Source organism: Anser brachyrhynchus (genome assembly GCF_964034855.1).
Source record: "Anser brachyrhynchus genome assembly, chromosome: 5".
Lineage (NCBI taxonomy): Eukaryota > Metazoa > Chordata > Aves > Anseriformes > Anatidae > Anser > Anser brachyrhynchus.
In genome coordinates this window covers 1249263-1275660 of record NC_137699.1, presented here as the reverse complement: position 1 = coordinate 1275660, position 26398 = coordinate 1249263, and the positions used below count along the sequence as shown (strand labels likewise).

Below are 26398 nucleotides of genomic sequence, written 5' to 3'. Positions count from 1 at the left end.
TCTGTCAATTCCATCATGCTTGAAAAGTTTGCTTGAAAGAAAGCACTGGAATTAGAGAAAGACCAGTTATTCTATCTGATTTAAAAAAAAAAATCAAATGAGGATAATTTTCTTGTTATTGATTTATGGGTATTCTCATGCTTAATAGATCAAGGTTTCGTAAACTGTATGTGATTATTCCTTCCTGACTCAGATTTGAGAAGTATCTGAACAGTAACAGAAAAGAAGCTGCTATCTGAAAGATAGATTTTGAGTAAATGATGTTATCTCCATAACTTTGTTCTCTCTATCTGCAATTGAAAATGATGGAGACAAGTGGTTGGTAGATAAACTATGAAGGTCAAAACTGGGACTAGGTGTAAAAACATCTCAGCTACATTCTCAGTCTGGCTGTTGGTTTGTGCTATTACTATGAGCATGTTATTTCCCTGGGCCTCAGCATCCACAGCTACAAAACAGAGTAGGTCTCAAGAGTCCTCAAAATGAAAAACTGCCCTTAGTAATGCGAGTAAATAGTATAGTAAACACTATTATTTTTATGTAGGTGTTAGAGATTTGATATTTATTTGCAGATTGGGTCCCTCAGGAGATTACAGGAATTACTTAGGAATGTTTTATTACTTTGTTGGTACATACAGGTTAGGACAACACATGTAGGTGGGGCTGGCTTCAAACCTGGTTGAAATGCCAGAAATATGGTGCTTCAACACCTGGGTAAAAGGAAATATTTCTACTGCTCTTCTTGTACTGTAGAGTGTGGAAGAAATTCTGTAGTTGTTGCCATGATGAATCATGCAAATACTAGTGGACTACTTAATGTTTTAGGATGAAATTCCGTCCTTAATTTTTTGTTAATGCTTCTGCTCTTGAAAGGAAAATTGAGATTGCTTATGCTTTGTATTACAGCTCCACCTCTAATCTTTTTTTCAGACAAATATGCTGGATGACATATATGGATGAATATTTGCCAGCATTCATTTTGTGCTTAGAAAATATAGCAAGATCTCTGATATCCTAGAGCTGAAAAACTAGCAATGTGTCAGTAAATAAGCAAGTTGAAAATGATGATATGTCTTTAATTGTGTTTCTTGGGTGATTTTTTATTTAAGCAAAAATGATCAAGCATTTTTTCAAAACAATGTGCACCCCAGACCTAAGAGCAGCAGGAGGGTTATCCATATCACAAACCTCTGTCAAAAGCCTGTTTGTTTGCTTTTGAAATATAATATTGTGGTGGAGCAATTACAGAAATGTAAAGCATTTTGAATGAGCAAAATATTTTTATTCTTGCTGAACAAGTGCTTTAGTGCTACCAGGTGAACAACTTGTAACATATTCCTGATCTATTAAAAAATGTCTTAAGCTTCAGTATTTCGACTAATCAGTCAAGTTTTGAGCATGTTTGTAATTTTCTCCCTAGTTTTGAATCCTCAGTTTGTCTGGAGGCCAGGAAGCTCCTGAACTGATTGGCTGAGTCATTTTCTGATGATTAAGTGGTATGTCTGCACAGGAAACATATTGCAAAAGGCTTAAGGGGGGTTTTAAATAGAAAATGTTTGGAGGGAAAATCATTACTCAGAAAGCAAATTCTAGTGATACATGACTGCATCGATGTTGTCTTTTTAAAAGGCCAGTATTTTTAATGATTTTTTTTAAACTAAAAAGCACATTGATTTAATTACTTAGTACTTTCTTTACATCTTTTTCGTACTCAGACAAATGTGTACAGGGACACTAAGCAATTTTAAACTTCAAAATAAGCTGTCTTGATAGCTGCCTTCTTGTTTTCAAGGTCTATGTTTTTAATTCCAAGAATACATATTTCGTTAATGTTACCGTTGCTAAACTGACAAAATCCTGATTTACTGTGCATTTCCAATGTGCTTTTTTTCTGTGTTATGGTATGTGTATGCCATACACATGGAGGGAGCAAGGAACAGGACACAGAAGCCAGGAATTCCTCAGTTAATACTGCTTCTATCATTGTTAAAATTAGTGAGTTGCCTTGACAAGTTTCCATGTCATTTTCTTAGTTATTCTAGGACTATGACTTGTCTTCAGATTGTTCTTCTGTAAAGGTAGGATAACAGTTAATCCCTCATTTCAGAATGGCATTTTAACACATGCTGAATTACAAAATATGGTAGGAAATTATACAATTCACTTGAAGTCAGTGGCTTTGACCACAAAACCAGAAAGGAGATGTTTTGTTCCCTCTTCAGTTAGCAGCAATCTTAGGATCCCTGTCTGGTCATATTATAGCGTAAGTCACTGAGGAACTGATCATTTGACTGAAAAGGCCAGTTCTGTCATTGTTTAGAGAGGGGTATGTTGTTAACACAGGAAAAAAACAACAACAGCAACAAAACTGTGGTCAGGTAATGGAATTAAAATCAAACTTTCCTAACTTACAGCCGGATCCAAAGCAAACCAAAGCCAGCAGGAGTCTTTCCACTGACTTCATTAAACTTAGCATATTTGTCTACAGAAGTGCTAGCAATACAACCCAGCCAGGCCCTGGGAGACACTCCAACCCCTTGTTCTCAGCTGACCTTCCTTGGCTGGAGTGCAGAACTGCTAGGGTGAAAATGGTACTATGTACAGTACCAAGGGCAGGCTGAACTGAAACTTGAAACCAGAAAATGCTGTAGGAAAACCCTTACTAAGAGAGAAAAAAATAAATATAAGTAACAGTAAATGGTAGTAATATTATAGGTTCTGTTGCCTCCAGGGAAGCACCTACATATTTATAAATAGTGACATGCAGACATGAGTTTAGTTTAAGATGCTTATTGAGGCTTCATATGACTAATGTTTTAAGGAAAACAGAAGGCACGAGTGGGCATGTTTCCAAAATTGGGGTATATTGTGAAATAGAAAATTACACATAAGCTTTCTCTCCATGAGTACACAGTGAAATCTACATGTTTGCTGAAAGTACTACTCCTGTACACTAGAAGAATTCCTAGTGGAATTCCACTATCTGGAGTAAATGATAAGAGAAGAGGCAGGGCTCATGAAGGAATCGACTCATTTAACTCAATTATTTAAAGATGGAAATCTGGCTGAAATCTAGAACTTTTTGTAATAAGTTTCATCTCTAACGTTTGACAGTAAACCATTCTCTGAAATAGTCTGTTAGATAGGGGCTGTGTTCTATTGAAAAGTAATAATGAATTACCTAGGTATGTATAAAATTATTTTTGTTGTCCAACAATAAATATTCGGCTGTGTGGGTGAAAGTGAAAGGCCAGACTGTGATCTCTAGGTCACCAGGAAGTTTTGTACCACTATAAATAGAGAAACAATTTGAATCCTGTGAAGTTATTTCAAATTGATTTTTCAAAAAATACTGACATACCTTTTAGTATTTAGCTTATAATTTCTTAAACAGTATGTTGTTGAATGTCTGATGCCAGATGCTTGTGTTGAAACAGCAGCATAATTGCTGCTCAGTAAGAAATTGCAAGGATGCAATACAGCAAAGAAGCACTTTGCACGCACAAAGAAAGAAATGCTTTCACATCAGGAGGGTTGAGTGGCAAAAGAAGACTTCAGTTGTGCCGAGTTTCGTGGGTCAACCTCATGTATGAATTTTAAGTAACCTGTTAAAGGGCATTTGAAAGAAATGTCAGTTCTGTGAAGAACGTAGAACCATCATACAACAAGTTGATGAGCTAAGTTCCTGCTCAACAGGATTTCCTCTGGGAATGTGGCAGTTGTTAAATGTCTTCATTTCAGCTGTTATGAAAATGCACTTGTGCCCAGGCTTTGTTTTCTCCCCAAGTGCTGCTGTTACCATTCCAGAGAGTTCAAAGTGGTTTTGCTCTCCATGCATTCAGGATCCTCTTTTACCAGCTGAAATCTGATATTTCAAACTCTGACTATACATGAGCAGGAAGGGTGGGAAGATGCCAACTGCCCTATTGACAAATTTGCAAATGCACAGGACCTTTTTCTTTCTTTTTTTTTTTTTTTTTAATTAAAGAATACCATTTTTTTTATGCTGGCACTGAGACTGGAAAGCTATTGGCAGGCAGTGCAACTCTAAAAAGGTCTTTCTTTAAGCTACACTTGTTTGTTTAAAGTTACTAACGTGACATGTTTAAATACTAAATCGTGGAGTTCATAAAAATATTTTACAGGTTTTCAAGAACAATATTGCTTGTGCTGTGATCCAGTGAGATCACATGAGCTATGAAAAACCAAACAACGGAACGGAGGCTGTCCAACAAGCCTCCAAGTGTTACGTTGGCAGCTGGTGGCATTACATGAGGTGGCACTTCTCTGTTGAATGCTAAGCCAATAGCCAAGCGGTGCTAGGAAGCATGGCACTGCAGAGCCTGTTATCTCATGGGGAGGCAACAGTAGGGGCTGAATTACCTGCAACATCTTTGAAATCTCCAAAGCTTATGGCAGAAAGAAGAATGACCATGGCCTTATTCCATATATGGTCTCAATGTGTCAAATGCTTGCTGTAGAACTTCTCCTGCTCTGCCACATGGGCTGTAGCACTTGTTTTCCATCCCTCTTCTAAGCAGTGCTGAAGGGGGTTATGTCTTCCTGAGGCACTTGGAATTTGGCAGATGGGTTTTGGTAGCACTGATGTCTGCACGTGGCTTGTATCTGCATGGCAATGCTGAGCTCCTCTGGGAGCAGAGGCATGGTGTAAAGCACAGATCTTCTGTATAGATTTATGGAAACCTGACAGTTCTGGAAAGGGGCCAGTTTAACAGGGAGAACTGAAGTTGACTATGTGATAATTAGGTTATTCAAGCTTAATGTTAAAGAGGTAAATGACTTTAGGCCCTGTTTAAGAAACTGGGGATGAAAACATGGAAAGGAGAATAAGCTGCATTTTTGCTGTGATCAGATAAGAAAGAGAAACTATCAGTGCTGCTGTAGCTGGATATAAAATAGAAAAACATAAGTTGCACTGGGTAGTTAAAAAGCAATTAAACTTTCAAGAACATATTCCTGAGAGCACTGTTTTATTTTTTACGGAGAAACACAAGAAGTTCAGTCTTTCAAGGATAATTTTCCTAAGGCTGAGATAGTGATTACAGACATATAACTCACAACCTTAAAACACAAGTCTCTTGTGTGTCTGCACAGATCACAGATCTGCTTTTTGGTTGCACTGTAGTAGTCTCCAAGTGCACCATGGCTAAGTTTCATGTTTCTATATAAATGCTGCTTGTAAAGGGCATTAATGATGCATTACTCTTGTTTCTTAGCAACCTTATATTTTAATCAAAGAGGGTTTGAATGCATATAATTTATTTATTTTATGCTGTCAAAACAGACAGTAATGTACAACAGGTAAAACTGATCGCCAACAGTTGCTGATTGTTTTCTGTTATCTCCATAGAGCGAGTTAGAAACATTTGCATAGGATAATTTAAAAAACCGAATAGATCTTCTTCCTAGCCATTCCTCCCTGGCTAAGCGTGAGAAGTGAGGTCATCTCTTCTCTAATACAGCATAATGCAACACAGTAAATGATCAGTCTCTAGAAACTCCTGAAGTACATTCTGGAATTACCAAAGAAAGTACCTCCTTCCCTGAGAGTGAGAAAAAAGAGATTCACCATTAAAATTCTAACATGGGTATGCTCACGCAGATGGACTCATACTCATTAAAGAAACACTTACCATAGGAAAGACTAACTAGAAGTGTTTAATTCAAAAATGAAGAATGAGAATCTTGTCTGTGAAACTGGAAGCATGACAATTAGAAATGTGGTAATTTCATCCTTGAGTTCAGTTGTCTGATAAACATTAAATTTCCCAGAAATATCACCAGAGACTATCTCGGTACTCAGACTTAACACGATGGTCCTCACCAGTTCACACTTTTTCTTTCTTCCATTAATGACACTCAGGGAAGACTTTGTTCAGTAACACCCACAAAACATAAATAACATTTAATTAAAAAATAAAGTATCTGTTAAGATTTAATATGCTAGCATCAAAGCATCCGGAAAGTGATCTTTGTCTCTGACAGATTTCCCACAGACAAGAAATAATCTCAGGTACTTGCTGATGACATACAGAATGGTTAAGCATGTGTTTACAGAGATTCCTTTTATTCGCTGACAGTCACGTTCTAGGAACTATTTTCATGTGGGTGTGTGCTAAACACTCAAGCCTTCTGTATTTTTGTTTGCTTGCTTGCTTGCTTGTTTGTTTTTATTTTCCCCCCAAATCTTTATCACAGATCACTATATTTTCTCCTGACATAGTCTGAAACAACCTAGCTGGCTATTTTACAATGTGACATCCTTTAAGCATCTGACAGTTACCAGCTTTGGCAGATGTTTTAGCACCCTACCAAAGCAGAATCTGTTTACCAGCTGTACATGGCCTGGAATTATTTGGCTTGAAAGACTGTGTATTAACTTAAATTTCTTTATCACTTTAGCTGACATTTAAGTTTCACTTTGCTCTGCAAAGTCTTAATCTGAAATCGAGTATGACCAAACAGAGTACATTTTCAGGGAAGGTGTTAGCACAGCACTGCAGGAAGGAAATCTTATCAGCTTCGTTGAGCTTGGTTGGTTAGTTTTATAGGGAGTCGTTTGTCAGCAGAATCAAAGGCAACGCAGCTGCAAAGGACTGGCTAGGAAAATGAGGCCTGATCCAAAGCCCTTTGGAATCCATGTAAAACAATGTTTAATTACTTGATCCTTTCCTCTCTGAAGTTGGTGAGATGTTACCAACAGTGAGATGTTATTTCAACAGGAGGAGAAATACGTCTATGCCTTTGATATTCTTTGATATGCATTTCTCAGAGTAGTGATTTCTGCAAATCAAAGCAGAATCAAAACTGTATCTCAGCACACAAACCCAAATGTCAGAAATGAAAATATAAAATATCCGTGGAATATGCCCTTAAGGCACTGAGGATTTGGCATTAATGAAATGAAGACTCTTAATGCAATAATTATTATATTCCTTAGGGAAAGTATCCAAACATACCTCTTTCCTTTGGACAACCAAATCTTTTAAAAGCACTGACCTCACCAAGGACAGAAAAAGGAAAAGAAAATTTAATTCTTTTGAATAACAATTTGTTGTACCTTTCATTATGTCCACCTATTTGATTATCTGTAAAATCTTTTCAAATTCAAATATACCTTACAATATGATATGTGTCCCAAAAGAAATTTCAAACTTCTTAAGGTTCTGGTTGTTGTTTTTCAGAACTTGAGAAATGTTTTTATGATTTGTGATTAAAACAACATTACCAAAGGTGCCATTATCCTTTACATGAAATGCAATGACATTATAAAATGAGACTTTGTTGTAGGAATAAATATGGGATGATAATTCTATGCCTTACTAAAATGAGAACTATCTTAGAGACTGCTAGGCTCATTCTTCTGCTTTCAAAGAAGGAAGTTTTGGATTTTGAAGAGGCCAGTGCTGACAAGCTGAATACTGTCTATATAAGATAGCAGTTTTCAAAGTGTCTTAGGAAATGGATCAATTAATATAGAATGATAGTGGAAGCAAGATATTATCCTGTGCTCAGATTTGGTGTATGATTAATATTTTTGTATTAATGAAACCCATTTTAGCTTCAGGGAGATTAACCAGCAAGCAGATGTGATCGAAAAAGTAAAATTTCCTATACTTGTGTCTGTAACTTGTTTCAGATAAGCTCTGTCCCCTTTCTGTCAAAATAACAGCAAAAACATTCACATATGAAAACAAAAGAATAAACCAAAACAAACAAAGAAACCACCAACCCACCCCAGTTCACGCCCCAGACCTAAAAAGGACTAATGTTACCAGCCTGGAAATGTTTTACTGGCTGGGTGTGCTGAGGGATAGTTTCTTAGAAGTCACTCTCTTAAAGGATATAGGCAACAATAAAAATCCTGGTACTTCTGTGCTGGGGTGGGGAAGTAGGGGAGCCCTACTACTGTTACTGCAGCAGAAGCTGTATGTGGCTAATATGAGGAACGTGGGGTGATGAGGCACCTACCCCCAAACTTCCCAAACAGTTGTCTGTGGGAAGAGGGCTAGAAAATAAGGTAGGTGTGTTTTGTTGATACTTCTCTGTTTTTTTTTAATCAAGAAACAAATATTTGTTGTTTACCAGAGAACCAAAATGTTTTGAACTGTTCCTCAGCAGACATGTATAAATTCATTAATGTGTTTAGAAACTTGAACAAAAATATTTCTTATAAAGTGTCTCACACTACAGTAATTTCATTATATGACAAGGGTATTATCTGATACATTCAGGATCGGGTAGGAAGGGCTATTTCCTGAACATGTGGTAAGAAAATCCAGCTATTCCAGGCTCCTGGAAAATTACATGCTCCCGCATAAAGAAATCAGCTTCCTTTCCTTTGATCTATTTTCTTTTCCACAATCTATAAAGCAAAATTCCTTTAAAAGAACCTCTCTAGTGGCTTATTGCTCATTAAAAAGAAAAATAAAATTGTATTTAACTGATTGTCAGCAGACATGAATATGATGACAAACTTCAAACCATAAGCTGGGAAAATGCCTGTGACCTATCATGGGATGTAGTAGAGTGTCAAGGTTCTTACCTTCATACAAAGGTTTCACCCTCATAAGACCCCATGAGGAAGAGAAGACTTACTTCATTCACCCTATAGATCACAAACCAATACACTCGATACATGTATGACTTGCCCAAAGTCATAAAGGAGGTGAGTGGTGGAGGAGGGAGTTCAGCCTGGTCTCCTGAGACCCAGGCTGCAACACTAACAACCAGAGCATCTCTTGTATGAAAAAGTCGAGTTAATCTGAAGAAATCCACAATTAATAAGAAAAGAGCAGACAAATCATTTAAATACCATAAGAAGGTATTTTATTGTGCTGGATATGTAGATAGTATTACATTTACCAAAATTTGAATAAATAGGCTTGCACATGTCAGGAAGGAGAGTGCTTTATATCGTCAGCCACAGTGAGAGGATGAACACCCTACGGCAGCATTACAGGCGTGACTTTATGCGAGTTGATAGGGCTGGACTATTTTTCATAAGGTCTATTATAATTCCTTTCTCAAGTCCTTTAAAAGGGGGAGAACAGCCTAGGACTGACAAAATAAATAAATAAATAAATAAATTACAAGCAGCGGCACTGTCAAAAATAACGGGTTATGGAAGGGGAAGCTCTGTAGCACTGAGGGAAGTCACTGTTTTATTTCATGGTTGTGTGTCCCACACTTGACATAAGGGAGGGTGGGCTACAGTAGCCAACAGAACTACATGTAATGCCAAATTTGTAGTTCTTGATTAGTATTTATCAAACTAATCTTTAGTGAAGTGTATTCATTTTACCCCAGAGAGATTAGATCGTGTCTAAGCCATGTTTTCCTTTGGAAAGAGGTAGGTGTGACTGTGATAAAGAATTTCTTAATTCCGATTAAGTAACATCTAATGAAACATAATTTTAAAAGATGGTTATGATAAGAGTTAAGATTAGGAAGTGTGAAATATACATTTATCTTCTGACCATTGGCAAAGGTCGTGTATTTAGGGACAATCAGTAAACATACTAATCGGAGTCATTAGAATAGCAAGGTCCCTGGTGGTCTTTCTGCAGCCCTTGACATGCCTCCCTTTTTACAGGGAGTGCTTTAAAATTCCAGAAGGATTTGGCAGGAGAGGGTTATCTTTTTAGAGACTTACTAACTTTTTCTGAGAGGAGCGAAGGGAAGAGGGCACCTGGTAAAGTTGTAAGCATCTTTCCTAACTAAGAAGGAGCATCTTTCCTAAAGGAGGGAGATTGGGAATACTTCCCAGGAAAGGTTCAATTAATTTTGTCTTTGTATTTTCTGGGCCATCTGTGGAGGAATCTTGCCTTCATGGGACTTCTAATGCTGGACTGAAACTAGCAAGACTTTGTTCAAGTCACATTGATATTATTTCTTTACTATGCACTTGCCCCTTTGCTAACTCCAGATTACTTTTGCTAAGAGAGTTTTCTCATTCCTTGTTCTTGTGTTCCTCAAGGCTGCATTATCTTTTTGATAGTAGGAAAATGGTATGCACCTTTTATTTATTCTAGCTTTTATCACTTTGAGGAAAAAAGTACTCTTACTCTCCCAAAGTTAAGTAAGCAGATAAACATACTGCAATTCAAAAGTTAATGACCAAATAAAAGTTAGGTTCAGCTAAGCAAGACCCAAGAAGCTAGAAGACAAATTTCGACCCAAATGAGAGGTATTGTCCGCAATTAAATGTGGAGAATTGTTGACAAATTATTGTTGTTGACCTTGACAAATTATTTCAGAGAAGTGGTGAGATGCTTGGCTCCTTAGAGACTGTGTTACATTCAGCTGCGTGTGGATAAGTAGGGCTGTATTCACACTTGCTTTCTCTCCATGCTATCCAAAGCAGCTTTAAATTTGGCTCAGAGCAGGCAAATGTGAAAAAGGTCAGGTAGCTCATGGTATGGGAGACAAGGGTCCTGCTCCCACAGGCTTCTTCAAGGTCACTTAAGGTATAGTGTGTGTGGCACATGTCAAAATATTTCTGACTGTTTTCAGTCACTTAAAGAAATGGTAGGCCTGCTGAGGTTTTTAAAGTGTTAAGTTAGTAGATACGCAGATAGCAGATGCTTTGGCCGCAGAGCATTTTATCCTCCTGTTGCAGCAGTTCAAGTGAGTGCTACTTGTGTTCTTTCTTTTTCGTAAAACCTCACCTCCACTATCAGCAAGGTGTTGTTGCTAATGAAAGTCAAGCAGTGTAGTGCGAGCACAGCTGTTACCGTTCTTGAACTTTCTTCCCAGTAGCCTTCTACTTACTCGCCGCCCTAACCTTTCTGCGTACACGACAACTCTCAGCTTCCCCAAATACCCCACCTAAGCCAGCCGAAGCCGTGTCCGCGTTGCCCGTTTCGCTCCGTGACAGACGCGGTGACGGACGGGCCGCTGCCCGGTGCTGCGCAGGTGGCGGCCTCGCCGATGCCTCTGAGGGGAGCCGCGGGGGTCAGCGCCGCCCGGGGAGCTCCCGAGAGCACCGGCGGGACCCACCCCGTCCCCGTGGCCCCCTCAGGCCGCGAGGGGGCGCAGAGAAGAGCCGCTCGGCGGAGCCGCACACCTTGCTGCCAGCCCGCGGGCGCCCGGCGGCGGCTCGCATGGGGCTGAGGCAGCCGGGCTGCCCGCCCCGGCCCGCCCCGGCCGCCGGCCCCGCCCCGAGCAGAGCCGTGCCCAGCCGCGCCGTGCCGAGCCGCGGGCAGCATGCGGAGCGCCGCTGTCGCCTCCACCGGTAGGGTCGCGCTGCTGCGGGCGGAGCAGGTGCGGCGGGAGCGGGGCTGGGGTCGGGGCCGTCCCGGTCCCGGTCCCTGTCCCTCGGCGGGGGCTGTGGGCGAGGGCGGCGCTGGGCGGGCCGGGGCCGCGGCGCTCCCGGGCCGGGGCCGCGGCGCTCCCCCGGCGGTGCCGGCCCGGGGCCGTGGCCAGGCGGGGGGCTTAGGGCGAGGTAGGAGAAGGAGCGAGAGCCCTCGGTTTCGAGAGTCCCTGCTAGCGCCACGAGAGAACGCCCTGCAATACCGAAGGGGGCCATTAGGTCGGACGCGTCTTAATGAGCGTGTTAATGAGCGTGACACCCTGCTCTGCTCACCTTCCGGGCTAATTGAACGTGGCATCTGCTGGGCTTTTCTTTGTGCTTTGAAGTATGTCTTAATCTACGAGACTAATTGTCTTGTCGTGTTCGCTCCGGTTTTTTGTGTGTAAGTTCATGTGACTTGAATGCAGATAGCTGGCAAAGGGTTGGTTTGAAGACTGGCGAGTGCAGATTTATTTGCCCCTAGGCTTACACGGTTGAACCGGTATCAAAAAGTTTTCAGTTCTCTCTTTAACTAGCTTATCGGGAAAGATCTGGAGGTCTCTGCCGACTTTAAAAACCGTTTACAATTGGCAGCCTTGCTGGCACTTTCAGCCAAAATGTGATCCGAGCATGGAAACCGAACTGAGCTCTTGCATCTAAAGATGGTCCCTGCAGGTCAAAACTGAGGCATGTTGGCATGGCCAGGAAACTTCATATAAGCAGTTTTTTTTCTTTTAATTTCCCTTTTTTTCTTTTCTCTCTAAAGACTCCAGGTCTTGTAATAAGGCAGAGCACAGCAGTCTCCTGCTGCCATGCCTAGCTGGGGTGTAGCTACCCCCTTTCTGGCTCTGCTGTTGGTTTTGAGGAAGTTCTTAATCTCACTATGTGACTCAGTGTCCTAATCTTTAAACTGGCCTAATAGGACTTGTCACACTTGCCTCCCAGGGATATTAACATCTAATTGGTGTTCACGAAGTACCTTCATCTGGGAGAAAAGAGGGCATCTTGCTTCCCTCATTTCGCCATTCTGTGTTGGTTGCTAAATATATTACATGGGTGGAAAACAGATTATCCAACGACCAAACTGGAATTCATGTCTCTTATCATTTACACAAGCACTCTAAGTGTTTGTCCATGTATGATTACTTTGAAGGATCTGGCTATTTCACTAAACACAGCAGTTTTTATCATTTCCAGAGAACGGATTGTATGGAAACTTCAGTTGTAAAGAATTGTACTGAAGTATCAGCAAACTTCTCTCCTGGCTCTGGAGATAGCTTTTTTTTTTTTTTTCTCTGCATGTTATGAGGCTAGTTAAAGCTTTGAGAATTGAAATTATACTCACTCACTTCACCCTCCACATATCCTTGATCTGAGTCTTACTTAGACCGAATCTTATGTTCAGTCTTGTTTTTTGTCATGTTTCACTTCTTTAAAATCTGAAAAAAGTACAATAATTTTACCATTCTCTGTTTGAAAATAGAAGTTGTCTTTAAAATACAAGTGCTGTTTTTATCTCTGTAACCATTTTACTTGCTGCCCAGAGAGTAATGAGCCACTTACTCCCCTGACTTGAATCTTACCCCACCTCCTCCTTATCGCTGCTGCTGCCTCCCCCCTCGGGCAGATAGCAGAGCCTGCAGTGGCAGTAATGCAGGGCTGGGATCACCAGCAGCACATGCCACAGAACATGAATATTCTCTAAATCAGCTGTTGTGAGTGTCACCTGTGAGTGTTGTGTGTGTGCACCTTTGTGTCGCACAGGTGTAAAGGTCTCTTTTCATCTAAAGCCTCAAGTTTAGAAATTCTGGGGCCTTTTCCTGCATCTTCTTCACACAGCAAGACTGCGTGCTGGCAGGCTGTTCTGTGACATTCAGCTGGTGCATTTTATTCAGTCCTGCTTTTTAGCAAAACATGTATTATCCCCCATATTAAATAAACCTATCGAGTTAATACCTGATGAATAAAGGCTTTAAAATGCTGCTTGATATTGGCTGCTGCTCTTATCTTCGTATTACTTGAAGAAGGTATTGAAGGTGCAGCTAATAATGTGCAGCTGAGAAAAGAAATTCCAGTGCAAAACTCAAGGATGCTGCAGTCAAATTCCTCTTGCCATATGGCCAGCAGCAAATGGCCTGACTTCTGGTTTATCTGTGAAAGTGGACAAGTTCTTTACTGGCTTGTTAAGTGTTCAGAAATGAGAAGTCACCTCTGTTTTAAACTGAATTATTTTTTTTTGTTGTTGTTGTTCTTAGTTGTCTTACTGTTGCCCTACAGATGTACAGCAGTGTGATAAGCTCAGTGCTGGGTGGTGGTTGCACTGCTGTTTGTGAGGAGTTCAGATTTCCTTCGGTTTTGTCAAGGATCTAGAAGTAGGTATTGACTAAAAAGATTTTATTTTTCTAAGGTACTCTGAAGCGGAGTTTTTCTTGTCTGGTGTCCATGCCCCATTCCTTGTGGAGATGAGAGAGGCTATTTTTTGGCTGGATGTTCTTTAAGTGTAAGAAACCATAAAATGAGAGGTGATTGCTATCCGGTTTCTTTGCGAATATGCTCTAAGTCTTTCACCTCTTTTAGCACGTACCTTGTATCTGCTCCAGCTGTCTCACTGCTCTGGTATTTTATAATTAGTATCTTGAAAACTCAAGGGAAAACTTTCAAATGCTATATATTTCCCACTGGGACTCTTCCACGTGGCTGTAACATTTGTTGTGAGTCCTTGGTAACGTGTATCTGTTCCTCAGGAGTCCTTCCTCTTAGTTTGATTCCCCTGGTGTCAGCAGGAAAACTAGCTTTCTAGTGGAAGAGGCTTTGCTTCTGAGGAGCATGATGTATTTTGTTTCCCTTAAAAATGATATCATTGTCAGGTGACTGAAATTGAGGTCTGCCTTCCTGTATGGTACTTCTGTTTTCTCAGCTTACTTGTGTCTTGCATCCAGGGTGAGTGAGCTACAGGAAGGCTGAGGGGTTGCTCTGTGTGTCTTTACAGGCAGCCTGGCACGCATATATATATGTATAATACATGTGTACTTGTATAATATACATTTACAGCATACGTGAGCAAATTGTTTCTTTGATGCAGCTTTTCAAGCTTTCTGTTTGAAGAGTCCTCGTGTACTTGCCATAAATTTGAAAAATGCAGCCTCTGCTCTGCGTCTGGCACCCTGGCTGCTAAGGGAGGGCATGCTGTTTGGTTTGCTTGTCACTAGGACCAGTTTTAGAGGTGTTTATGCTGCCAGATTGACTCCTTCAGAAGTGGTATTAGTAGTTCGGGGTATTCCAGCACCATACACTAGCCTGTTTCCAGAAAATAGAGATATTCTAAATTAAGGCTATTAAGCATCCACTGGTTCAGTGACTGCAGATACCCAGTTAATATTGTATTGTGACACATTCTGGAAATTGCTGGGTTTATTTTTGACGTGGAGAAGATGACTAAGAATGATTCTTTCATCTATGCATAGTTGCATTTACAAGCAAGTGAAAACATCCCTAAAATGATCTTTAGTCATATTTAGACTCTTAGTTCCATGAAAGGAAAAAAAATCTGCCTTGGGTTTAAATCTGAGCTGTGTATGCTATCAAGCCCTTTTCGTGCTCCAGACTGCTATTCAGTGAGGGATTTTGTTTTGTTTTCTCCTCTAAATGTTCGGGGGCAATCTAACGTGTGAGGCAGGGGGAGGAAGCCCAGTTCCTTGTCAGAAAGGTGGATCCTACCACGACACAAATTATGATGGACGTTACTGCCCTAGCTCATGTTCAGTTCAAGTTCTGATTGTGTTTATTTCAGTGTCCTGGTAACTCAGATGCAACTAGGAGGAAAGTCTGAACTTGTGTTCATTTATTCTTTTTTTTTTTTTTCCCCCCATCTTAGAGATGTAATGGTAAGACCTTGTGAGAAGGGAATCATTCTTAAGACAACCCATGTCTTCAGAGATGACCTACCTGGCTCTTTGCTACACTTTTCCTACACCTGGAACCTTGCTACATTTTGTTAATTGGTCTTCAAAAGCTAGCTATTTTGGGTCTGACTCCTTCAGACAGATGGTTTAATTGAATTGTGTTGGGAATATTAAGATTAGATTTAAATTTTTGTTCTTATCACCAACATTAGCATTGGTTTGGACAAATAATGCCAGTGGTTACTTTACTTGCTACATTCAATCAAGCGGCTTTCACCGATTTAGATTTTAAAATGACTCTAAATGTGTGTTACAGAGTTTTGGCTTCTTAAAAAGCAGGTTCTTCGGATCTGTTAGTCCATGATAAACCCTTCTCAGACCTTTTAAGCCTACAGCTTATTGCCTGTGTAGACTGCAGTAATGCCTAGGGGGGTGTTGCAGTTTATCCTTCTGTGTAACTGACATAGCCAGGCATCAAAATAGAATTTCCAAAGCCATGTGTTGTTTTTTTTTGTTGTTGTTGGGAATACAAGGGTATGTTTTTAACCAACTTTAAATGGTCTTACTGTAATTGTATCACATATCCATAAAATTTGCAGAAGACAGAGGGTTGTTTTTAAGTATTGTGTTACTTTTGAAAGACTAAGTGCATCAAAATGCTCCTTAGTTTAGATAACATATTTTGCTGTTGTCTTACTTGAATAGTCAGTTCCAATAGCCAGTTGGAAGGTTTTTAAATCTTCCAAGATGTTCCTTTGTAATCCACCATCTTCAAATCAAATATGAAGAAGTCCAGCTACAAATCATTAACCATTCAAGAAAAATAATAACAACAAAAGCTGGAGCAGGAGATGCTTGTTTTCCCCTCGATCTTTGAGAAGACTTGTGTTTGGCAGATAGTGAAATTCTTACTGTATCTAAAAGATTGAGTGTATTGCAATAACTGTAATCCGTGTTACTGGCTGAGGTGAGTCCCATCTGTTAGCAGCGTTAGGGATGTGCAATAGTCTTGTCCTTTAGACCTGTGTGCACAGGGATCAGCACAGATGGATTTAGAGAAACAAATGCGGTCTCTGAAGGCAGTCGCTAAATGCAAGCTAGAAGTTCATCTTGCAATGTAATGCAGTCTTCTCTGCTGACACTCTTTCCAGCTGAAAAAAAGCCCCTCTGGTTAAACATTACCCTTAATGAACTTTACAAGGTAGTAAGTAGTTGTTGTTTTCTTCTTACTCTTGATATCGGCTTCCTTTTGTAGAGGGTCATTTATTGTATCTATTGTATGTGCTTGTTGTCAGGCTTTTTATTACGGATTTTCTTCATGCTGTGTCACCTTGTGCTGAGATGGGGAATAATTTTAAGTTGCAGTCTGAGCAGAGCAGGAGAAGATTTGTGAATATATGTGAACGAGTGTTCTCTCAGATCCAAACTCATACCCTTCTCTCTGTGTTAGGTTTTCCCCTTTCAGAGAGTGCTACAAATTCCTGTGGTTGTCACATGTGCTTTATTGCTATCACTTCAGAAAATTGTTTAGATAATTGCACAGCTGTAGGGACAGCAGATACTGAATTATGGAGCCATTTTTCAGATTTCATGGTGTTGCTTCATAAGATGAATGCAAAACGTAGGCTCCTTCCATTTCTATCTATGGATTAAAGAAAAAAAAAAACAGCTGACACTCCTCTGTTTGGTATTTGTATTCAGAACATTAATGTGGTTGAATGAATATCAGAAATGTGCACATGTTTAAGGCTTGGAAACAAGCTCCGTAAATATGAACTATTGGTGCATATTCAAAGCCAATAGTGAGTGTGTGTAACCAAATACCTCTTGCTGTAATTACTCTTTGAAACATTGCCCTTGCACCGAGTCAACATTAGGTGTCCTAGCAAATGCATTAGGAAGAATAAGTCTTGTGTAAAGGACTCAGTATGTCCCAATAACGAGCCTATTAAGACAGAAGAAACATCTTTCTGTTGTTCTGATGGGGATGTATATAAGAGGGGGGAAGGATTAGGGTGGTTGACTTTATTTCCTGGAAATGAATAGCATACATTTTTCAGTGTATAAAACGGATATTACTCAGTTTGTGACGGGCTTCCTAGTAAAAGTGTCTTGAAGCGGGGATTGGCTTAAATCTGTTGCTTGCATTCCTGACATACAGTATTATGTGATGCTATCTTGTCACAGAGGCATGCAGTGTGCCATGATGTATAAATAACCCTGTGTGTCAAAGGTAATTTGAGACAACGTGCCAAATATTTACTGAAGTGCTGGGCCTTGTCCTGTGTACCTGGTATATATTTAGGAGTAGGTATCTGAGATGAAACTGCAGCAGCGGGGTGGTGAGTAATATCCCCCACACATACTGCGGAGCTGCTCTGCACGGCACAGTAAGACACAATGAGTGCTACAGCTCAGCTGCGTTTTGTTTGTGACTTTGATACTTAGATAAGGAGACAGGAAAAGAGGTTAATATGCTCTAGGCCAACCTGCCTTTGTGCCTACTGAGGAGCCTTTAATATTCTCTGGGGAGTAATTTTAATGACTACTTCACATCTCAGTTGTGAAGATAAACATGGAATAGCATGCAGAGGGGGGTGGCTTTGTACTGTCAGGAGCACCGCTTCTCCCCTGCAGGTGGACTCAGCAGGATGCTGACTGCAGGCAGTTGGGCACTCTGACGCTGAATTATGGTGTCCTGAGCCTGATGGCAGTCCTAAGAGGAAGGGGGCTGTGGGAGATGCAAAGCAGCAGGTGCTGGAATGGGAGAGGGGAGCCGTGGTGTACCCAAGAGCTTGGCAGAGGCCTGGGTGTGGGCAGCAGAGGTGGGTGCTGGCCCTTTGCTTGGACAGAAGGCTGCTGTCAGGGTTTACTTCTTGTCTGGGGATGGATCTCTACAATGGAGAGTTTTCCTCTCTGTATTTATGTTGGAAAGGAGATCTGCAAGGTCTTCAGCTTATACTTGTCTATGTAAAAATGCAAAGTGGAATATTATTTTCTTTGCATTTCCTTTTTTGCTGAGGAAGGAGCTGTGATTGTTTCCTTAATACATGAGTGTAGAGGATCCAGTAATGTTTTTAATGTTTTTCTTGACATATGCAGAAGTTTGGTCATATCTTAAGGCTTTTTTGTGCATGCATTTAAATACACACCACTGAACGTACGTATAGCTGCTTCTTTAGCTACTACCTGACTTAATGATTAGTAACTTGTGTGTAGGAGCATCTTCAATCTCAGTTATGGAGTCAAAATGTTTGTCTCCCATTTACTGTATTCATCATGCATTGGTACGGAACAAAAGGAATTGCATAGCTATTTCAGAGGAGGGTGAGACACCTCTGTGTGTTGTTATATAAGGTACCTCCAACGTTCAACCTGGCAGCAAAGTACACAAATGAATTAGCACTGTTTGATAGCTTCTTGACTCAGCTTTTTCTAACGGATTTATATGCATCCTTCAGGTGGCCAGGTAAAGCAGATAGTTCTACAAAACCATGTTGATATGAAACTCTTTTGCTCTTTGAGGTAAAATGTGGGTTCTTTGACAAGTAAAACATTCAGTGGGAGATGACTGATGTAGCCTTAAGAGGATACTTGTGCCTAAGGTGATCCGGCTCATTTGAAACCTCAAGCTAATATAACTACCAATATAATCTGGAAAATAGCTATATAATGATTTAAGTGTCACTGTTAGTTCACTGATTTCTAAGGTAAATAAATGAATGTCATACATAGTGCAGCAGGTCTGCATTTGCATACAAGAAGTAAGTATTGGTCTGTGACAAACTTCTCACTCTCCTAGATCACAAAGCCTGTGGATGACTTCTTTTCAGTTTTATTGGCTCTACTGAAGTAACGTATGGATAAACAAAGAATGTGAAGGCTTTCCTTGTCTATCTACCTACCTGTCTATCCTATAGCCAATATGTTAACCCCCATGCGAAATTTATTGAAAATGCATGTGAGAAAGAGAGAATTACTGGAACTTCTACAAAGTAGAGTGGTGGATGTTGGTTTTTTTCCTGTTAAGTTTTCTTAAACATCATTTGCAGTGTTCTGTCTCTTTTCATACAGATAACTTTTTTTGTTGTGTTTTAGGGGCGGGGGTGAGATAAGGAGAAATTACCTTTTATTTTCACAGTGGTGGTTGAGTACTGATGTACCAGAATACATGCATAGTCATATGCTGTGATGCCGAGAAGTTTCACCTGGCACGCCCCAGCAGGTGCAGTCCCTCCCCTGTTTTCAGCAGAGCCATCTCTGGTGCAACTGTAGATGACTGCATTCGTTTTATAGCAGTGGCACAGTGTAATGATCACCACCCCTTAGCATTGGAAAGGTTGAAGCAGCTGAACTTTCTTCTTGTAGAACATGTTTAAAAATTTCACTCAAGGTGCTTTGACCTGAAGGTTTTCATCAGTGTCAGTTAACAGCAGCTGTAGGGACTTTCTGTAAGCAAGGAAATGGCAGCGAGACTTGCACCAAAGATATTTTTCTTCCACCAAAGTTGTATTTTACTTGCTCATTCAGATCTTTTGCCTTTACCTGTTCCTCTTCCCATTATTTTTTTCTCCTCTAAGTCTATAGTCTAGATTATATTCCTACCACTTGGGATAAAAATTCCAGCAGTAAAATTTCAGCCTTATGCCATGAGATACGTGGGTGAGCAACCTTGTAGGGATCAAAAAATAGTTTGTAGGCAAAAATGAGGTGAAATTCATTTGGGAACTCCTGTTATAGCTGTGTTGGTACCTGTTGCTAACAATCTGGGTTTTCTGTGGGGAACTGGAAGCATGCTGGGTTTTTTATGCCTCTTACCACGGGAAGTATTTGTGCCTATTAGGGTACGGCAGGCTGTCAGGGGCTGAGGGACTCCTCTGTAAAGGCAGCACCTGCAAGCACGGTGCACTTCTCCTGCCTGCTCGGGTGTTTTGTAGATCCAGAGAACTGGAGGCAGGTTAGTAGTGGCTGTGCTGAAGGTCCTTGGGTAAGATTGCTGGCCCCGCCTGTTGGGTGTGTGCCGTAAGCAGATTTACCAGTCCTCAAACCTGACCTTTTAACCTGCTGGTTAAGACCTCTAATTAATAGACCTTTGCCAGAGTGCTGTGAGACATGGCAGCTCTGGAGCAGCCCTGCCCGTACAGGTCTGCCCTAAGGTAAAGGGGTAATCAAATAAGCGCAGCTGCCCCAGCTGCTGGAAGTTGGGCTGCCAGGGGCCTGCACAAAACTTCTGATTTTAGGAAGAAAGGGTGCTTTTTGCCTGTTTTATGTACTGACCTGTGTGGAATACAATCTGATCTGAAAATACCAAGGTGAGTTGTCTGTGCCTTGCTGTACACTGCCAAGATGCCTCGGAGAAATATGTTCTATAGAAGTTGATTCACAATTATTTGATACACTGGATGTTAGGAAGCCAATGAAGTGCCTTCTGCACTTTTTTCCCCACAATATTCTCTTAGACCAGCTTTATGTATTCAAAGCAGCGTTTCATGTGCACATTCTACGGGCAACAACAGGAGAGATTGTAGTGGCCACTGAAGTAACTTAGCATCTGTAACTTCTTTATAGTTTCCTTTAGTCTCCTTACTTAATGCAAATGTATAGCATCTTAAGCTTATTTTTCCCACTGGTACAAATAACTGAAAAGTTCTCTATTTCCATCACAGAAAACTAGGAATAAACTGTTCTGGACAAGACTGACTTGCTGCCTTAGGGCATCTGATAAGCAAGCACTCGGTTGTTTTGAATTTTTTCTTGGAGTGCTTGTGCTGCTCCCACAGAAGCAGTGCGCAGGTCACAGCCGGGACTGGTGGTCAGCAACGGGCAGAGATGAGAGAGCCCCAACTATAGGTGATGCGGTGGGAGGACTTTGGGTCACGGAGCACATATACAACATCGTGCGAAATACGACAAACAAGTTTTCCTGAAAGGCTTCACATCATTAGTGGCAGCAGGAGCCCTGGGATGTGCACTCGCAAGCACAAGCACTGTAAAATATCCTTGAGTGTGCATGTATGTAGTTTTAAATGTGGCAGTTTAAGGTAGCAGGTTAATCTGGCTAGAAAGGAGCCAGTTTTCTCTTGATGCAGACGGCAGTATGTCTGATAGACCTCGTCTGAAAGGAACTCCCTGAAGTTGATAGCATCAGTGAAGAATTTGAGCTCAGTCTAGCTTTGATAGAAACATGAGGTCTGAAAACCCTCTCATCCTCCTAGCTGCCAGAAACACCACCAAGGAGGCACTGATGTTCAAAGCCTTTGCTGTGTTAATCTGTGCACAGGGGAGCTGGAGCATTTGAACTTAATGGAGTTGATGCCGATCTGTGCTGGGCAGGAAGGAGGGCATGGGTGAAAACTCACATGCTATACCTTAAAGAAATGGATTTGTGACTGTTGCAGTCACTTCCTGGCTGCTTTTTGCAAGGGCTTCTGATGTAGAAATGCATTATGGAAGTCTCTTGACTCCTATATAAGCTTTTTTCATACTACTGTGCTTTTCAAATTTTATTTTTCTCCTTTGGCTACTGGTTTGAGAGTTTTTGTTCAGATAGTATTCCGCTGTAGTGTGACTTACATGCAAAAGGAAGCACCGTTCCTTGAACATACTGCTTTCAGAGCTGATATAAGCTCATTTTAAACTTGTCCTATACTTCTTCCTTACAGATGGTTTAATTTGAGGTTTAGCTTGTATGCTTACTCTCTTTTTTGAGGGGAGTGAGCTCATACTGTGCAAATTATACCTTTTGGTCCTGGTGTGCCAACTGCGTGTGCTCCCCCCCTCCCCATGCAGTAAGTGCACAATACCTGAACCAGAATTGTGATCACGTGCCTTTGGGTGCAGTGTATACTGAAAAACCTGTTTTTAACTTCAGTTCAAAACTGAAAGGGGAAATGCTGCAATTTTACATTTCGTCATGGTTCAGCTTTTACTTCAGAGGGCATCTTCACTTCATGCTGTTTATCACTTGCTCATTGCCTTTAGTAATCCAAGCAACTGTTTGAAACAAAACATTTTGTGTATCTGTGGTGTTTTTTTTTTTTTAAAGTCTAAGCTGGAAAGCAAAAAGTGTCTGACAGTACCTCTAAAGTTCTCTTGTTATTTGTATATATCATCCCCCCCCAGTCCATCAATGCTTCACAAAGTGGTAAATGATCTTTAGGGGTTTTTCTGTTAGCGTGGGTTTTCTTTGCAGCAGAGTAGTGAAGTGAGTAGTGTTAAATGGGGTCCTTCAGCTGCCCATCCTCACCAGCATCCATCGCTGTGCTGTGAAGGGAGGGACAACAGAATTGGGGCTGCTCCAAACGTGGATCCACCCTGTTCTGTCTGCACCTCTTCATCATCAGCCACCTGTGTGCCAATCCTGAGTCCAGAAGGCAGGCTTGGTATGGCAGTGGCAGAGTGAGATGCCAAACACCGATCACTGCAGTCTGTAATTAAAAAGCTAAGAAAGTGCAGCACAAGTGAAGGCTGTCTGTGCTGTTCTCCTGGGTTTATGAGCACTCGGAGCCCTGTGTAGTGATGTCCTTTTGAAAGATGCTGCAACGAAATCCATGCTGGGTTGTGCAGTATTGCTCTTGGGGCACTGGTTGTGTTAATACTCAACCACAATAGTAAGGCACCCGCTGTATCAGGGCATTAGCTAGGTCTATTCCCAGTGAACTAAAGCATGATACCTTGAGGTTAGATAAAGATCTGTTTGTGCATTTCAGTGAAATAAAAGCCATACTGCTTACCTGTATGCAGAAGAGAGGGAGAAATCTATGCTGATGTGTAACCAGATACAAGTTCAAGCCAATGAATGTTGCAGTCTCAGTACTGAATATGTTTGTGTGTGTTTTTTTAATCATAGTTGTAAAGTTAAGAACTTCACCGTATTTCCTTTGTATGTTATATCCAAAATTGTTTCTCTGCCTCTTTTATCTGACAGTCTGTTCTCTCTTTTCTTGATTAGTTGCTAAAAGTTGGGCAATATTAAAGTAGTTTGAGCTATCTATGAAAGAACTGTAATAACAAATGTTATCGTCAGACTTTTCATTAGTCATCTTCTACATATTTAAGCCTAAGAAGATGCATCCACTGTTGTTGATCTTCACTACTGTTCACAGGACAAAGTTTAAACCTCAGACCTTTGGAACAGGTCTTTACAATGTATATGATGAACAATTACTATTAAATGCTCTTTTGGTGTTTCACATGTTCTAGTTATACTTTTCTGCACTGGAGAAGATGAATCCTAATTTAATTCTAACTGACCGTTTCTCAGCTTGCCTTGTGAAAACAATGATATATTCGTCATCTCTTCTGATATTGCTTAATTATATTCTGTCCTCAAAGCTTTTTTGAAGGGATTGATTCTAACATTTTATTACCACTGTTATTTTATTTCCTGATGGATTTCCTCCCAAATAATGTTTTGAGATGTATTTTGTTGGTTTGAGAAGGTTGTTCTGCAGCAGAAATGGATGATGTTTTTTTTAACTCTTGGGATCTGATTTTTTTTTGTCAGTTTGTTTGTACTTTGTTTTTCTTCAGTTTTTGGGAGATGGTAGAAATTGTACTTTATATTTTCTTCCAAAAATATTGCTTCTACTTTGAGAAGCAATGTCTTTTCTGATCTATTCTGGTAACTGTGGGTCCAGCTTACAAGGACCAGAAAAAGAAAACATTCATTAAGTGATCCAAGTAAATTTTCTTTTTTTGTCTTCTCATGTAAATGTCCCCTAGAGCATAGTTTGGTGTCCAACCTAAATTTTCTGGTTTTCCACCACCCTCTGGCTGACTTCTCTGGGTGCTTCTTCACAGTTTCCAGTGTTGATCAGTGGCTGGTATTTGGTGGTGACCTGACAGTATTCTAGCCAAGGAGCCTATCAGCTGCAACTCAAAACTAGTTTGCTGTTGTTATTTTTTTATTTCTCTAGCTTAATTGCAGTTCCCATAGATTTCAGAGCAACATGATCATCTTAATACCCTTATAAGCCATAGGAAGTAGTGTGTGCTAGCTTGCATTTACAAATGATAACAGCTGAACGTGGTTCCTAAAAGTGAGTGTATATATACATATGAAAATATTGCTCAGAATGTTTTATTTCTTTGATGATTGGCAGTGCAGTACCATCTATGTTTTCAGTGGATTAATTCTGGTTACTGATCTGAAAGTCTGATGTCTACAGATGAGGGCAGCTCTGCCAGATGAATTACTGAGGCCTGCAGCCCTTGGTGTCTTGCAGCTCTTGCACTGTTTCTTCCCCCCTGTTCAGCTCCTGGGTAATTGCCGCAGCCCCAGTAATGAGAGGGAAATGTACTGGAGAGAAGACGCATGAACCAGAGATCCACACTCTGCAATGTACTCCTGAGAGTTTTTTGAAGGTATTCTGTTGGTGCCTTTCTTTTTCCTCCCTCTTTTCCCCCAGACAAACCCTGGGCAGTTTGCTTCAGCATAGCTATCACTTCATGGTTTCGGTTTAAAAAAAAAAAAAAAAAAAAAACAGAAAAAAAAAAACGGTTATTTCCTTTCTCACAGAAATCCCAAGAGGAAACAAAAGACAGTCTCACTGTGATATCCCCTGCTCTCTGCTCCCTCACTGCAAGGCACTTTCTGGTCTCTCCAGAGAATGTCTTTGGGCAATTCAGTCTGAGCAGCAGTGCTGATTGCCTTTGTCTACCCTGTAGTCCCCTGGGCTGAGAGTGGCCCCAGGAAGGGGACAGCTGTGTCTGGGCACGTGGGGCTCCCACAGGAGCAAGCAGGTAAGTTGTGGAGGCCGGTGGCCCCTTCGCCCCATGCTCTCTGCTTGGGAGAAGTGCTGGACATGTGGCAGCACCACCTCGGGCACTGCTGTGTGAGCTCACAGCCCATCTCACTGCCCCGTCCTTCTGGATTATCCCTGTTCTCAAAGTGAGATGATTTCCATGACTGCTGACTAAGAGTCTGCTTCTTCCTGGTCCATGCATTTGTTTTTTTTTTTCGTGGTGTATTTACCTCCGTAATTACGTCTCCTTGCGTACAAACGGAAAGCTCTATTAGAGGAACCACTGCTGCTAAATGTGGCTCAGTTTTGTTGGTATAGCTGCATCTACACCAGGGATTTCGCTGACCTGGCTCTGTCAGCTGGTGGGTATGCATTTTTTTCATGCTTCTCAGACACAGTTGTGCTATCAGAGTTTTCCCTGTGGCTTGGAGGTGAGGAGCAGAGAGGAGGATGCGGGGCTGCGAGTGGGAGTGCGGTGCAGCGGCTGTGCAGCACTGAGTGGCATGGGAGCTCCCTCTGCATCCCCTGCGCCCCTGCTCAGCACGCTTGGCTGTGCCGCCTCCCTGCTGAACGTGACTACAGTAGCTGAACGGTAAACTTACTCGCTGTCTGAAGCTGTCAGACCCCTGTCCTAGCATCCTACTTAAAGTGGAAAATCTTGTGCTGATTAACCATCCAACCCGCTGCCTGTTCTGTGCTAAGTTGTTATACCTCAGCTGTTCTAGTGTGTGAGCTTGAAATTGTGTCATCACGGGAAAAACAAGGCAGGATTTGCAAAGAGCTTAAAGTTTGTCCACTTAACTGTTTTCACTGGCAGTTCTCTCATAACATCATTTAACTTGAGTAACAGGCGCTTTTTCTTGAGAGGTGTGCTTACTTGCTGGCTGATGTTAAATTCCTTATGGCATACTTCTTTCTTTCTTGTGATGCCGACCTAGGAAAAACATCAGCATAAACTTTCTACTGTTGTTTATATTGTGTTTCTAATCTACTACAGCAGCGCTGAAAAATGTTCTTTCTTGTAACCAGTCTAAACAAGAGTGAGGTTTTAGTATCTTGTTTATGTATAACATTAACCCCCTAATGAATGTGGTTTAATCACCTAAAGTTTTCTGTGAAGATATTTACCATATGGAAACTTGGGACCCTTTAATAGACCTTTTACCACCCCGTTAGAAATAACAGTTTTTAAATACTCACTGTAAGCTGCTGTCTTAAAAACAAGCAAACAAAACAGCAACAACGAAAACCCATCAAGCTGAATACTTTTGTGTTTAACTGTCTATCTAGAAAACTCACGAAGCAATGTGTGACCCTTAGGTGTGCATTAATCTTGGCCAACTAAATTCTCTGAAATGTGTATTCATCCAAATGTTATGGTTCTCTGTGACTGTTAAAATTCTGGTAATCTTCACTGTGCCTTACAGAGGAGACTG

At 41.0% G+C, this 26398-nt stretch overlaps 1 protein-coding gene across 16 annotated transcripts in view; it reads left to right on the top strand.

Moving 5' to 3' along the window:
- Nucleotides 1-26398, top strand: part of MICAL2 (microtubule associated monooxygenase, calponin and LIM domain containing 2) — a 162840-nt gene that overhangs the window by 26459 nt on the left and 109983 nt on the right. For 2 of the 16 annotated variants that reach the window (XM_080593245.1, XM_080593244.1), the window contains exon 1: nucleotides 10127-11257. The exons of 1 other annotated variant lie outside the window; for it this stretch is intronic. The gene's annotated coding sequence lies outside the window, so the exon portion shown is untranslated. Of the gene's footprint in view, nucleotides 1-10118; nucleotides 11287-20567; nucleotides 24583-26398 lie in introns of those variants that run through there. 13 more of the 16 variants (XM_080593243.1, XM_080593242.1, XM_080593240.1 and 10 more) reach the window with 13 other exon arrangements.